The 16515-nt window shown below is 31.3% G+C and overlaps 1 protein-coding gene across 2 annotated transcripts in view; it reads right to left on the reverse strand.

The window, feature by feature from the left end:
• Positions 1-16515, reverse strand: part of cd4-1 (CD4-1 molecule) — a 36174-nt gene that overhangs the window by 19153 nt on the left and 506 nt on the right. For both annotated transcript variants that reach the window (XM_005173496.6, XM_073925389.1), the window contains exon 2: positions 3095-3199. The gene's annotated coding sequence lies outside the window, so the exon portion shown is untranslated. The remainder of the gene's footprint in view (positions 1-3094; positions 3200-16515) is intronic.

Genomic DNA, 16515 nt, shown 5'->3' on the forward strand with positions numbered 1-16515 from the left:
TTAGGGCTATGTATTTTCTTTAACGCTGTGAATTTATATTATATTATATTATATTATATTATATTATATTATATTATATTATATTATATTATATTATATTATATTATATTATATTATATTATATTAAATTATATTATATTATATTATATTATATTATTTTATATTATTTTATTTTATAATATATTATATTATATTACATTATATTATATTAAATTAAATTAAATTAAATTAAATTATATTATATTATATTATATTATATTATATTATATTATTTTATAATATATTATATTATATTATATTATTTTATAATATATTATATTATATTATATTATATTATATTATATTATTTTATAATATATTATATTATATTATATTATATTATATTATATTATATTATATTATATTATATTATATTATATTATATTATATTATATTTATTATATTGCGGAATGAACCGTCATCTTATCCAGCACATGTTTTACGTGTTAATGGGTTTGTTTTAACCCATTTCTGGGAAACATCCATACACACTTATTCACACTCATACACAGCGGACAATTTAGCCTATACAATTCACCCGTACCGCATGTCTTTGGACCATGCAAACGCAAAGAGAACATGCAAACTCCACACAGAAACGCCAAGTGACCCAGTCCAGGCTCGAACCAGTGACCTTCCTGCTGTGAAGCGACAGCACTACCTACTGCACCACTGCGTTGCCTATATTATATTATATTATATTATATTATATTATATTATATTATATTATATTATATTATATTATATTATATTATATTATATTATATTATATTTCTCCAATCCAGTTATCTCATTTAATTGCAATTAGTTCAAATAGTCATGATCAGAATTAGCCAACGGTTCCAGCAGTTCAACTTTTCTCACATATTTAGATTCCTAAACTACCTACGCCAATGTCATGCCGTATAATTTGAATGCATAAAGTGATCATATTTTGTATACTTTACTTTTTAAATACTTTATTTAAATACTTTTGCATACTTGATAAGCAAAATTAAGTGTAATTGAAAAAGTACTCAAATGCACTAAATGTTTGAATGTAAATTATGACTATGAATGCATGCATAAATGCAGAAGTGCATGAATTCACATTTAAGATCATGTTTAAAATTTATATATTCAACTTTGTTGTAATTAAAAAATAAGAATAATAATTATTATTATTTTTTAATTATTTATTTTATTTGTGGATTGAAAGGGCATCTGCTGTGTAAATCATATGCCAGAGTAGTTGACGGTTCTTTCCGCTGTGGTGACCCCTGAGAAATCAGGGACTAAGCAGGGTAGGAAATGTATTTTATTTGTATTCATATATATATATATATATATATATATATATATATATATATATATATATATATATATATATATAGTCAACCAACAAAAATTGACTATTGAGATTTTTCCAAAATTCATAGTATGAAGTTTTGAATTTAAAACTTTTATTTAAAATAATAATAATAATAATAAATTATTAGCAACGTCTTGATAAAGAAGGTAATACTTTCATCTTCCCGGTAAGTAAATATAAAATACGCTTTTAAGAGGAAACTTAAGAGTCCTTTTGGATTGTCAAAAAAACATTTCAGTTATAAAAGAACAATTTGTTCATAGTTTAATGTATTGTAATGTGTGTGTATCTCTATAGTGCATTTATGGTGTATGGCTATCCACCCAAAGCGCTTTACAATCAGGGGGGTCTCTGCACACCACCACCAGTGTGCAGCATCCACTTGGATGATGCGACGGCAGCCACAGGACAACAGCGCCAGTGTGATCACCACACACCAGCTATTGGTCAAGTGAAAAGACAGTGATACAACCAATTGGGTGGATGGGGTTTAAAAATGACATCTTCACTTTTTCAACTTTAAAGAAACTTTTTTTGTGTGTGAAATATTTTATGGATGTTAAATGTTTTTTTTTAATAGAACCAATAAAATATCTTTATTTCTAAAGTGTGAAAAATCTTCTGCAATCTAATTTGCAGAAACACAGTTGACTTTCTGTTCACAACTTTTAATATATATTTTTTTATTATTAAAAGTATTAAAATCCCCAAAATACTGTCCCAAATAATTTAGAATCATCCAGATGAAATTTTAAATTTAGTCTACACAAATACTACATATTTACATTGGCCTATGATTTCTGTTAATAAATGATTAGATCAAATTTAAAGTGATGAAATTTAGTCTTGGATAAATGCAAGGAAAAAAAAAGAAAAAGAAAAACAGCATCACCCAATGATCGCTGGTTGTATCCCGGGAACGTATGAGCCGCTTTGGATAAAAAAACTTCGGCTAAATAAATAAAAGTACATGTGATTAGTTGAGACATAAAATACATGAACTGCTCTGATCTTCCTCGATTGAGCTGCCATTTGTTACAAAACTGCTTAATGGAGAAATCAGTAATCTGACGAATGTTTTAAGTCTCCCCGAGAGTCTGTAAGAAATGAGGGAAAATGCTGTGAAGGCAGAGAAACAGAAAGAGAGGAAAGAGAAGCAGATGAAGAAGCACACATAAGAGATGGAGAGATAAAGACGGAGAGATGCACCTGAACAGCTAACCCAGAAAGACAGATGATCAGGGCTGTGGTCAGGATGGAGGTTAAACAGCAAACAGACACACAGACACAAGAGAGGAGGGGAACAGCAGTAAGACCAACAATGAGTATATTGAAATCAAAAAAGTTACTGCTAAATATTGAATCTTAGCGACAGAGATAAATAGATGAAATTCAGATTATATTAAATTATAGTTAGTAAAGCAACCGGAAATATAAACAACCTTTTAAGGCAATTCTTCAGTTTTTTTCATAGTTTTTCCTCAGGGTTGCATGTAACAGTAGAATACACATAAATTTTACATTGCGCACTTAATGTTACACATTGTGTACTAGAGAGATTAACACTTTAATCTGAACCAACACATTCTTTCAAATGAACCAAACTTCATTGTTTTACATAACATAATGTAACTTAAAACGGTTAAAAAAAACAACACCAGTACAATCGTTTCATGAGAAGTAAATCTGTGTAAATATACTCACGTTACGTATCGCTTGTCTTCAGAGTCGTGTCAGCGGATGTGTTCACTTACAGGCCAAAATATTTCTATTTAACCTTCGCTGACGCCTCCCCTCCGTCTGATTGGCCTGAGAGGTAAAAGAGCACGTCCGGTTATTAAAATGAAGCTGCTGAATTCGACGCAATATGCATTTCTGAAAGGCTTTTTTCCATAGAAAATATGACTTGTCGCTTGTTACTGATTATGACAATAACTTATGTGACCATCTTGTTTTCCCCTTAATAGGCAATAAATAAATTACATACAATTGTTGCTTTTTTGGGCAAATATTTTCAATGATAACCAGAACAATTCTGAGAATGCTGTGTATGACCCAAAAAGTACGTTCTACGTTTTCGTTTGTTTGTGTGTTCGTTTTTTCATCAGTTTTACATTTATAAAAATTGGATTTTAATCATATGTAAAACAAAAATTAAATACATATTTGAGGCGGTTCGTTCTGCTGTGGCAACCCCTGATTAATAAAGGGACTAAGCCGAAAAGAAAATGAATGAATATATATTTGATTATCGTTTAGGGCACAAAATGTTCTCTGAAACCACATTCATCCTCCAATATTTTTAACAGCTAGTTTAGCTTTACATTTAGTTTGTCTATTTACATTTTACAGATTTGTTTGTTTACCATATTGTTGAATTCATCATGTCCATTTATACAAATGCAGTATATATTAGTCACCATGAATACTGTAATAATATTAAGCTATTAAACTTATTTTTTCTAATCTACTTCAAAGAAAAACCCTCTTTTAGCTGTGAATGCAAAACTTTAAGCAGAAGATCAATGTACTGGTGCATTACAGAAGCCAAAAGGCAAACCGAACTGAAGAACTCAAAGTTAATTTACAAAAAAACAACTCTAAAAACATGCTATATAACACACACATTGCGAAAGACTCATTTTTAAGATTGCGAATGTTTATTTAGACGTGAATTGCCTCTTGTCCTTCTAAGTTATCTGTAACGCAAATCTGCCATAATGATCAGAAGCAGAGTATACGAATGTGCACTTATGTGGTGTTTGATTAGGTGGGTTTAAAATGTAAGTTAAAAATTGAGAAGCTGCAAAGAGAAGTATTGCGGTGAAAAGTGCTGACTTAACTCAAAACTGTTAAAGATATTTTTTTATTGCTTACGTTTATAGAATATAGTTCTCTTTTGCTAAACATTTTCTCGGTGACTATTGTGTTTCTTTCAGCATTGCAGTTTGTTCTTCTAAAAACTGCAGTGGTTTTTAATAATTTTTTCAACAGAAGTGATGTTATAGAGGTTTCAGGCATTAAAATCAAATAGCTGGTCATTTTCACAGTTACAGCAAATTTAATTACATCAAAAGTTTTGAAGTAGAAAGTTTATATCTAAAATATCTAAAAGTTCTTAAATCAAGAAGCATTTTCTAAACAAGCAAAACATATTGTCTTGTTTTAAGAAATTATATGCCAAAATGAAGTGAGTTCTTCCTTAAAACAAGCTAAATAAAAAGCTAAATAAAAAACAAGCTAAATAAAAAACAAGATTATTTTGCTTACTCCATTGGCAGATTATTTAGCTTGTTTTAAGGAAAAACTCACTTAATCAGCACCCGACTCTCTCAGTGCATCAGGATGAAGTCTGTGCCTTTCATTTAAATTCTTCATGTCATCATTTGTTCAGTTTTCATCTCTTTCCTTTATAGTTTGTCAATTTTTATATATTCCTTTCAATAATTTCTTTATATTAATATTAGCATTATACATTTTCATTTGTGTCGAGTGCCTTTATATGGCATTAGCGTATATGTGTGGAATGGTACAGCATATAACAATAAAAATGCGTACATTATTGAAAAATACATGAAAGTGTATATATATATATATATATATCTCCCAACTTGTTAAGTGTGAACTCTTTGATTCAATCATGTAATGTGCACTTCTGTAAAATTTAATTAAAGGAAAATATGAAATTGTAAATGCATTCAGACATATTATCAAAAAAGAAAAAGGGATATGAAATGGGTAAACTGAAAACTGTTTCTTGTACCATTAAAATGAATTAACACAACTCAGCTCCTTATAACTGAACAAACCTCATACATGTCGCATATTAAACAATTTATTAAGGAAACATTTTGCAAGAAAACACTATTTCAATCTTTCTACTTCAAAAATTTACTGTAATTCAACAAGTCTATTTGCTGTAATTGTGAAAATTGTGTTTGATTTTATTGCCTGCACTACAAAAAAAATGCTTTTCTAACTTAGATTTTTTGTCTTGTCTTTAGTCCAAATATCTACAAATTCTTAAATCAAGAAGCATTTTCTAGACAAGCAAAACATATTGTCTTGTTTTAAGAAATAATATGCCAAAATGAAGTGAGTTCTTCCTTAAAGCAAGCTAAATAATCTGCCAATGGGGTAAGCAAAATAATCTAGTTTTTTATTTAGCTTGTTTTAAGGAAGAACTCACTTCATTTTGGCATATTATTTCTTAAAACAAGACAATATGTTTTGCTTGTCTAGAAAATGCTTCTTGATATAAGAACTTTTAGATATTTTAGAAATAAACTTTCTACTTCAAAACTTTTGATGTATATCAATTTTCTGTAACTGTGAAAATGACCAGCTATTTGATGTTAATGCCTGAAACTTCTATAACATCACTTCTGCTGAAAAAATTATTAAAAACCACTGCAGTTTTTAGAAGAACAAACTACAATGCTGAAATGAAACACAATAGTCACCAAGAAATGTTTAGCAAAAGAGAACTATATTCTATAAACGTAAGCAATAAAAAAATATCTTTAACAGTTTTGAGTTAAGTCAGCACTTTTCACCGCAATACTTCTCTTTGCAGCTTCTCAATTTTTAACTTACATTTTAAACCCACCTAATCAAACACCACATAAGTGCACATTCGTATACTCTGCTTCTGATCATTATGGCAGATTTGCGTTACAGATAACTTAGAAGAACAAGAGGCAATTCACGTCTAAATAAACATTCGCAATCTTAAAAATTAGACTCTCCAGTCAATCTTTCGCAGTGTGTGTGTGTGTGTGTGTGTGTGTGTGTGTGTGTGTGTGTGTGTGTGTGTGTGTGTGTGTGTGTGTGTGTGTGTGTGTGTGTGTGTGTTATATAGCATGCTTTTAGAGTTGTTTCTTTGTAATTTAACTTTATGAGTTCTTTAGTTCGGTTTGCCTTTTGGCTTCTGTAATGCACCAGTACATTGATTTTCTGCTTAAAGTTTTGCTTTACACTTACAAAAAAAAAAAAAAAAAAAAAAAACAGGTCTTAGATACTTTCACATTTTCAGGTCTTAGATATTTTCATATTTTATTTTTTATTTTCACATATGAACTTTATATATGGTTATTCTTAATATAATCTTTGACTTTATTTCTAAGTGTCATTATTAATGTTACTACAGAATAATATCAACTGGTTGTGTTTGGAAAGCAGGTTGGGTTTAGGGTTATTTGCATATAGTTAGGTACAATTAATTGTAATTACTATAGTCAGTAGAAGAAACAGGTGTATGCAGTACACTTTAAAATAAAGTGTTATATATTTTTTCCACAGGTAGAGGAAGTTAATCCAATAATATGAACATTTTTCCACTATAAATATGTTTCTGCATAAAGGAATAATCTATGGTTGTTAAATGTTCTTCATAAAACCATCTAAACTCTTTTTAAAAATGAAGGATCTTTACTGGCATTACTGGTTCCACGACGAACAGTTAACATCCATAAAACCTTTCAATTCCACAAAAGTTTCTTTATAGTGGGATGTTCTTTAGGTTATTAAAATGTTCTTCACACTAAGAACGAATGCTCTCTTGAGAACTCTTTATTGAAAAGCACTTTAGGGAACCCAAAACGGTTCTTTTAAGGTGATTGCCAGTAAAGAATCAGGATCAAAAAAAGGTTCTTTTTGTAACTTCATCAGACACATAAAACTTATAAAGTGTTAACAAATGAAGCATCCTGCTGTAGAAGAATGAGTTAGAGCGATAGAGCGACACGCTCTCTGTAAAAAATAAGATGAAAACAAATGTTTTTATGTTATTTTAAATTGTTTAAGTTATACAAAGTTTAAATTAATATTTCAGTCATTTGACTAAAAAAGTTCATTTGATTCAACTAAAAAAATTTAGGCAGCAAGATTTTTTTTTTCTGTGTTTTAGCGCTGTAAGACAGGAGTGGTTTGCTTAGGGGAACCACATGAAGGTTGAAGCAAACATGTTGCCTGCCTCACATCTGTGTCTGAGGTTTCACCTCTCTGTCATTCTCTCTCTTCCTGCCGAGCTCTGTTCATCTTCTTCAAAAAAATACATTTATCTTAATAAAGTTCTTCATAGCATTTATCTAGCTATCGATTGTCTTATTTTCTCCAAGAGCTGAAAGGAAAGACCCATTTTAGAGGGATCCCTCATTACTCAGACAACCTGAAAAGGTCTCGAGACACCAACATAATCACTACCGAAAGAGTGAAAGAAAGCAAGCAAGAAAAGTGGGCGATTTATTTCAATATGTCCCATACAGGTTTTCGCTACGTGTTTCCCCTTCAGCGAGTCATTTCTGTGTGTACATGCCTGAAGAACGCAACATTGATATTGTCTTCATCTCCCACACATCTTGTAACTCAAGATCTTTTGCTGCAAATACCCGGTGCTTTTCTTTATCTACAGTCATCTGCATGGTCATCTGCTAACCTTAGCATGAATTGTGCTTAAGAGGTTCGCCATGGCTGAATGAGTAAAAGGAGATCCCTCTAACCGATCTGAATCCTCAGAAAGTTTCAGTGATTCTCAAACTGTGGCCTGTAGGAAATCTTGAAGACTGAGGTGCACACAGAACGCCGAAGACTTAAGATGGACGCCATTACAGGCTACAGCTTCTGCTCTTTAAGAGTAAGGCTGAGAGTTTCAAAGTGAGTGGAAATTACATAGAAAGACGTATTGCATTTGTTTCTTTCATTCTTAAGTTTGCAGGTACAAACCTCTTCCATTTAATGAGGTCCTGTAGGTTTGAAATGCAAGCATGACTAAATGTCAGTGGAAAGAGCTTTCGAGAGAACCAAAAGATTGCTGACATTTGGTCTGGTGCTTACGAAAATGTGTATTTTTAGAATAATGTACAGGAGATTAGATCATATTTTAGACTGTAAATTTTGAAACCTCACCATATGGATGATTATCCTGTTCCATTACGTTACTGTGTTTACGTCTTTTTTTTTTCTTGTGTGCTATGTATTTCTAGTCCTTCCTTTTAATGTATTTTCACAGAAATGCTTAAAAACATATTCATACTAATTTTCAGGAATCCGTGATCTGCTGCGTCATTTCTTACAGGGCTGGAGTGGGACTCCTTTTCAGCCCTGGAGTTTCAAGCCTAAGACCAGCCCACCTCAGTTCACGACTGACTTTATTAAAATAACGTCATTTCCAATTCAGTTTCTAATGACACTATCACGTCTTTTTCAAGGAAACAGCTGCTTTAGAGCTTCAAATGTTTTTTATAAATATGAGAACATTAAAGTGTAGCTAAATCTCCAACACTATTCTTTAAAATATCTCAATACCTTTCCTGCATTATCTAAATATATATTCTGTGCTAAATTCTTTAAAGATATCCAGTCCTTTGTAATGGTGGTTACAATATATATATATATATATATATATATATATATATATATATATATATATATATATATATATTTACACCTACATAAGTAACCCAAACAATATTATATGTCTTAACACTAAAAATGAAAGATGAAATGAAATGAAAAAAACATTTTTAAAAATTAATTTATTAGGAGAGATTCAAACCCAGGTCAGCAGCTTCATAACACAACGTGCTGACCACTGGACCACAATGGCTTAATCTTGTACTCCCTTTTTAAATTTCTAATCATCCAATTTTTATTGGGCGGGTGTATTATTCATTAATAATTATTAATCAAATTCTTATATTCACTAAGGTGCCTGATTAAAAATGTATATATTAATATAATTTAAAAGAGCAGAGCTGCGGCAAAATAATGAATAAAAAGAGTGAGGCTATGGTCAAATAAATAGATAAAGGAAAAAAGCGTGACTGCTGAGAGTGCAAGCAGCTAGGGACACCGGCCCTCATGGCCAAAAAATGGACCGGCCCATCTGGAATTCTCCCAGTCCTCTCGATTAGCCAATCTGATTTCTTATGTCTATTTGCTTTCATTTCATTATTATGTAACGTTTGTTCCACTGAAAGAAAAATACTAACATTCAGCGTCATTTTGTGGCAAACAGTTCACAGGTCATGATGCTTATGGTTTTCAAGGTGAATGACTCTCTGTGTTTTCTGAGCTTTTTTCCACAACAGTAGACCAGGGCCAACCGTGAAAGACACATTTGTTGTTTTCTTTACATTTACATTTTCTGTTCCAGAATGAAACAGGAGGTCGGAAAACACTCTGACAAACTGTGTGGTGTGTGTGTGTGTGTGTGGGACAAAACTGAAGTGAGAGGATGAGAAACAGAGAAAAATGTCTGTATGACACACTCTGTGAAAGAGGGAATCCTGCTCTCATTATGAAAATCACTCGCTCCTTCATAACAGCAGAACTCGAACACTAAAATTAAACACAGATACAGTGTCTTGTTGGAGTCACCGTTTCACAATCATCCTCAAATACTACAATCATGAAAATAAAGGCCACAGCCATAATTAGGGAACACTGCAACAACCAAAAAAGTGCTTTGCTTAACTATTAAATGAATTTGTCAGTTTTTTTTTTCGTTTTTTTGTTTTTAATTCCACATTCAGTATTTTTTATTATTTTGGGCATTTATAGTCAGAGGGGAGCTTTCTTTACCAGATTGAATTTACAAAAGGTCAAGAGTTCAAGGTTTGAGGTGATTTAAAATACAATTATATAAATTGTGGTAAACAAATCATGAATTCTCTACATGTATGACGCAAAAGGATTCTAAAACTACTTTAGCGACAGACATAAAGTGAAGGTCTTAAAGTGATAGTTCACCCAAAACTGTTTGTTCCAAGCCTGTTTGTGTTTCTTACATCTGATGAAAATGAATATTTAATGTCTTTGAACTGTCAGAATTTCACTGTATTGATGTAGACATGAATAAGGGAATGATGGCAATTGATATGCTATTTTTCTATAAAATAATATTTTTGAAGGTAAAGGTATTTTTCGTGTGCATGGTTGATTATGATACACTGAAATGAAAAAGAGACTGTTGGCAAACATCGAGTTGCCGTCTAGATGATTGACACAATGTAACAAATGTATTTTTAACGGTTTGGACAGTCGGAATTTCAGTGTATTGATGCAATTTCAGTGTATTGATGTAAAATAACTATTTTCCTGTGGAATAATATTTTTGAAGGTGAGGTTAAAAATTTATTGTGTGGTTAGTTAAATGATTATAATTGATACAATATTTCTCTGTGAAATAATGTTTGAAATATAAAGATAAATAGTTGTTATGTGGTTAATCGTGGAATAATGAAAATAAGAGTGGCAGTCTAACTAATGACTTATTGTGATTGACTATGATAAAAGGTTGGAGGTAGAGGATTGTGTCACGCACTGAGGAAGGCATTGTGCCGAAACGGTTGTGTCTTTAAATCAACCGAAGAATGTAAAAAAAATAAATAAAATGAAAACAGTATGAAGCAATTACTTGATGAGTGCGAATCATTACCTTTTTAAATAATTACATCTGTTGAACACAAAATAATATTTAGAAAAACGTTGGAAACTGGTTTACCTTCATAGCATTTGTTTTTCCTATGGCGGATGTCAGTGGTAACCTGTTCCCAACATTCTTCAAAGTATCTTCTTTTGTGTTCAACAGAATAAAGAATCATGTAAATGGTTGGAACCACATAATGGAGTAAACATTACATTTTTATTTTTGGGTGAACTATCTCTTTAACTCAGATAAATATTTAAGAAACAAGTTACGCTGTTCTGGAGGAAATGACTTGTTCCTCATAGTTTGTGCTTGAGTCCTTCATTTTTGGGTCTAAGCATCTTATGACTTTCTTTTCACTGTATTATAAATTAATATTATTAGTCTAATTTCTCTTTCATAAGTAAAAAAACATACATGTCTTTGAGACTTTTTTAGAGGTAACTGTTGTTTACAGATACATGATAATATTGACAGAATGCTGATAAAAGCCTGATAGTGACTAAAATAAAAGTTTAGCTGTGTATCTCTCCCGTGTTATTTGCTGCAAGCTATTGCTACACGCAAAACGGGTGCAAACAGCAGAAACTATATCGTTTTTAATAATTGTGTTCATATAATCTGTTCAATTTGATCCGTTTTACTTGAATTACTTTTATGTCAGTGTAACATTTATTTAGCCTGGTCAGGCTCCTTTTTGCACTGTTGAAATCAACACAAAAAGACAACAATACACAATCATGAATATCAGCAGAAAAATTTGGATGTAAGGACGCAATTTTGCTCCTTTTTTAACCTAACCTGTGTTTACAGATGGAGCCAAAACAGATAGCTCCCTAACAGCAGCAGAAATAATTTGAGATCATTGTCATTGCATGCAAACCCCAAGACAGATATATAACTTTACAGCTTAAGCTGCTTTGATGTATGGCTGTGGAAAATACAGAAAGAGGACATTTCTTAATTCTCACTCATTTAAAATCCTCCCTGCAGGTACTTGAATATGCAAAGATTGATCATCTCATTATTACAAGCATCTTCGCTGAAGTAGATGTTTTGCACGATAATAGCTTCAGTATATTTCTTCTTCTACAAGTCGTATTAGTTTATCTGCTAATGAGAAAGCGAATATTGCTGCAAAGGAGGCTCTGTTTAAACATTTCGGCGTGTCAAATTACACCTTTGGATCCAAGACCAAAGATCATACAATATTAAAAGTGATAATTCAACCAAAAATGACAACTCTGCCATCATTTACTCTCCCTTCACCTGTTTCAAGCCTGTTTGCATTTCTTTCTCCTGTTGAACACAAAGGAAGATACTGAAGAACTCATTCATTTTCTTTTCAGCTTAGTCCCTTTATTAATCTGGGGTTGCCACAGTGGAATGAACCACCAGATACTGAAGAATGTTGCAAAAAAAAAAAAAAAATACAGCCATTGACTACCATGGTATTTTTGTCCCTACTATATGGATGTCAAAGGTTGCTTTTTTCCAACATGCTTTAAACCAGTAGTTCTCAAACTTTTTTCATCACGTACCACCTCAGAAAAAAAATTGTCTCTCCAAAATTGTACTCAAAAAAGTACCACCAAAATGAGCAGTATTGAAATACAATAGCGTAGTAGGCTCAGTAAAGCAGCTACAACTCTGCACAGTTAAAAAAACGTGGCAGATTACCTCAGAAATATAGGCTTTATGTCATATATAGCATATTATATACATCATTTTTTGATAAATTTTTGAAATGTGTGTAGCATGTACATGACATACATCATTCCTCCGCGTACCACTAGAAGGAAGCCTGAGTACCACTAGTGGTACACATACCACAGTTTGAGAACCACTGCTTTAAACAATATTGTTTTGTGTTCAACAGAAGAGCGAAATCCATAAAAGATTAGTACCACTTGATTGTGAGGAAATTGGGTGAACTATGCCTTTAACGAAATAAGTGAAATGGGATGAACAGCATTAAATATATGTTACAAGAAATAAATCTTAGACAAGAAAGTTAGTAAGAAGAATATTCTTTACAAATTTAAAATGAGGTGGTTTTTAAAAGATGTTTATGTTATATTAGACATACACATAGCTGTTTATTTAAAGTTGAAGATCTTCTTCTTCTTTCCTTCGTGAACTACAATAACGATGACATATTTTAACTCATTGCAATGCTTTGAATGTAAAAATAAATAGTTTTTTAATCCTAAATGTTTCACCTCAATATACAATCGACAACACTATTGTTAATCCTGCTGTGGAATTTTAATTCTTTTTAAAATATTTCCTAAGTGATATTTCACAGTGCAAAGAACTTCTCAAAGTGTTTCCTATAATATATTTCCTCTGAAACAGTGGCATTTGTTTTAGTTTGGCTGGAATAATTATAATAATTATAATTAAATGTAAAGACTGCTATGGTCAGTATTATTAGCCCCCTCTGGATACAGAACAAACCACTGTTGTTCAATGACTAATTAAATAAGCTTTAGTTAATTAATGAACCTAGTTAAGCCTTGCCAAATACGTAAAGTATAGTATAGTACATATAGTTCAGGCCTTCATGACAAAAAAAGAAACTACAAATTATTTGTTTATATTATAAGTTATTAACTACAAATAAAGCTATTATTAAATTAAAATCTTCTCTCCGTTAAGCAGCACTTGGAAAAAAATATTTGAATATTTTGGCTACTATTTTTGCTATTATTTCTGTATTTCTGTTCAGCATTGCTAAGTTTATGATTTTGTTGATTCTGTTTTCATCATAAAGGGGGCATTACTGTTGACTTGGCAATTAAAAAGAAATAATAAATTGCATCAGTTTATGACCAGGAGCATTTTGTGTTTATCTTTGTGCTTCTATCATTGAACGAGAACAGCTACCCCAACTACAGGCCTCTGCGTTGAACAATAAACGACTCGGCTGTCTTTTCACACTAAGATCATCAATACAGCTCAGTCAACTTTATTTTTCATTGCTTTATTTTAAGGTGATACAGTCAAATGCTGATTTACAAGTTATAGATAAATATACATAGTAATAATTATTACTTGTGTAATTACACTGTAACAACCTCACTTTAAAATATGTTTAACATATAAATGACAAATAAAACAGACCTTAATAGTATCTTCAAGATTTTTCACTGAGCATCGTAAGCTGAATCTGAGATCAAAATGTTGATGGGTCAGATTTTCAAATGATGTTTCAGATTATTTGCATATAAAATTATTCTCAGACTGTGGTTTGTGTCAGGACAAAAAATACCAAATCTGATGCTTTTTTTTAATGCAGAAGAAGTTTACTATTGCATAAGTCTAGTGTATTTCTGATCCGTCATCTTGGAATCATATTTTCAACTTATAATTAGCCTGACATGAAGATCAATAAAAAAAAAACCTAAAAGGATGCACTCTGTTACAACAGTAAATTGAAGAGTTAAAATAAAAAAAAAATGATAGATGGATGGTAGGTTAGATGATGGATGGATGGATGGATGGATGGAAGATAGATAGATAGATAGATAGATAGATAGATAGATAGATAGATAGATAGATAGATAGATAGATAGATAGATAGATAGATAGATAGATAGATAGATAGATAGATAGATAGATAGATAGATAGATAGATAGATAGATAGATAGAGTGTTGAGTAAGCTTTACTTGTGGTTACTGGTTGGACACCTGTGTGAAACTAAGAGGAACTGCTTTAAAAACATAACCCCAAAAACATCTTAACTTCAGCTTTTAATGTTACATTTGGCAGACGCTTGTCAAAAGATGCTTGTCAAAAGCAACTTGCATTATTCATTCATTCATTTTCTTGTCTGCTTAGTCCCGGTATTAATCCGGGGTCGCCACAGCGGAATGAACCACCAACTTATCCAGCAAGTTTTTACGCAGCGGATGCCCTTTCAGCCGCAACCCATCTCTCGGAAACAACTTGCATTAATCACATTTATTTAGGTTTGTTTATCGGCTGAGCATTAAACCTAAAACATTGCTCTCGCTAGCACCATTTTTAAGCAACAGAAATCAGCATTTGGTTTGCAGAAGCCTCTTTAGTAGATATTTCAAATGTAGATATTTTGCATCTAGAAAAGGCATTTAATATTACGAGTAATTTTTTGTGAAGACTGTATAGGACATATTCTAATAAAGAATTAATATGGAATTAACTACTACTGATGTGCAATTAATATGGAGAGATTTTCTTTATTAAAGCTGGGAGGAGGAGGAGGAGGAGGATGATAAATAAAATTCTAAAGCGCTTAGAATTTATAACAGAAAATTAGAAATTAATAACAGAAATATCGGCATCTTAAAAGTGTACAGATCCTGACATTTTTTTTATTAATATATATATATATATTAGGCAATATATGGGTGAAAGACAAATACAGATTTTAAAGTATAAAGACGTTAAAATTATTTGAATTTTGACATCTATTTTTGTATGTTGTACTGTATTGAGAAATTTCTTTTAAAGTAACTAAGATGTCAAGTAAAATGTCTTTCAGTATAACAATAGATTACAGAGACAAGAAAAATGTGAGACAAATTGGAAGTCTCTTAAAAGGCTCAAAACACTGATTAATTGTAATTTTAACCTTTATACTTTCCCATTATCCTTTAAACTACGAGGTTTAATACATTTGTCAGCATGGTTTTAAAAATGTTAAATATAATTTAAAATCTAATAAAACTTTGTATGTTTACTTTCATGTAATGGTTTTCTGCGTATAAAACTCAATGTAGATGCAAAAATTGACCTCTATACTAGCGACGTAAACATGAAAAGAATACCAATTTATGGATAAAAATAATCAAAAGTTGTGAATGTGTTTAATGTTATTTACTTTTAATTGATATCTCAAATTGATTTACATGTTACATGTGCGTAAAAAGCATTCAATTTGACTGCTCAGTGTAATTGTTTGAACATTTAACATATCACGAAAAGGCTGACAGTTTTAAACCGTTGGACCTAAAATCCAAAATAGACAAAAATTGAACAATACTTAAAGTCTTTGACTTAATCTTCAACTAGTTTGCAAGTGTTTGTCTGCAAACAACTTAAATGTCCAATTAACAGTGCGCACTGAGGCCTTGGCCTACAAAACAGACCAAATTAAAATGTGAAGACTTAAAGGTAAGACAACTCATATATGCTGCTTATGTATGTCTGTACAATAAGGTGAATGCTGATTTAAAATTGTTCAATTTTTCTTGTCTACAACAATACAAATAAAAATGAATTGATATGAATTGTGCAAATGCATACTGAGAAACACAATCATTCAGCATAATGTTGTGCAGTAAGATAAACTAAATGTTTATATGAAAATAAATTGTGTTCCAGTGCAATTTAAAATGTATTTTCAAATGGTTATTCTTGTTATCATCAGATAATAAACCTCTGTTCATTCAGTACTCTGATCACAGACAACACAACTTAGTACATCGGCATCTGAAACGTTTGACCAAAACATTTGCCTTCATGCTTACAGTACGTTACACTAATAAAATGGTACAGGCCTATTTACATGGCAATGCGGCTTTATGGATCGAAACAAGCTGCTTGGAAACATAAATAACGAATAATACAAACTATCAGCACTGTCGTTTAGTTCGTGTCAGATATTATCTGAAGAACACTTCTACCTTTAGAAAAACAGATATGCG

Source organism: Danio rerio, chromosome 16 (genome assembly GCF_049306965.1).
Source record: "Danio rerio strain Tuebingen ecotype United States chromosome 16, GRCz12tu, whole genome shotgun sequence".
Lineage (NCBI taxonomy): Eukaryota > Metazoa > Chordata > Actinopteri > Cypriniformes > Danionidae > Danio > Danio rerio.